We start from the raw sequence: 516 nt of genomic DNA on the forward strand, positions 1-516 counted from the left end.
CAGTTAATGAGCTCCGAAGCACCAGGAGGCTGTTTATAACAATAACAACAGTTGATTGGCAAGTTTTCATGCTTGTAAACTGTTTAATAAATGTAACCAAAGTCGTCAAAGATTGAGGAAAGATGTACATGTGTGTAGGTACTTGCGTAACTGCTTCGTGAGTCTGGTCCCAGGACGATAGTTCAAGTAGGACCTCGACAGGGTTTCATATACTTGGAGGGTGATGCTCGAGTATTTCTAGTGACGCTTCTTGTTATAAACCCATAAAGCATCATATTCCTTCCTCCTGAAGCTCGACGATTTATTGGTTATTAGGTCTAAGTGTCTTGCAAGTCATCTCCTCCAGTCTCGATTACCCAATACCTTATCTTGAGATGATTTCGGGGCTTAGCGTCCCCGCGGCCCGGTTACACATCCCCCAGGAAGCAGGCTGTAGCAGCTGTCTAACTCTCAAGTACCTATTTACTGCTAGGTAACAGCAGTAAGGATTTGGGATGGGACGGGGCAGGGAAGGAA

The sequence above is a fragment of the Procambarus clarkii genome, chromosome 49 (assembly GCF_040958095.1).
Source record: "Procambarus clarkii isolate CNS0578487 chromosome 49, FALCON_Pclarkii_2.0, whole genome shotgun sequence".
Lineage (NCBI taxonomy): Eukaryota > Metazoa > Arthropoda > Malacostraca > Decapoda > Cambaridae > Procambarus > Procambarus clarkii.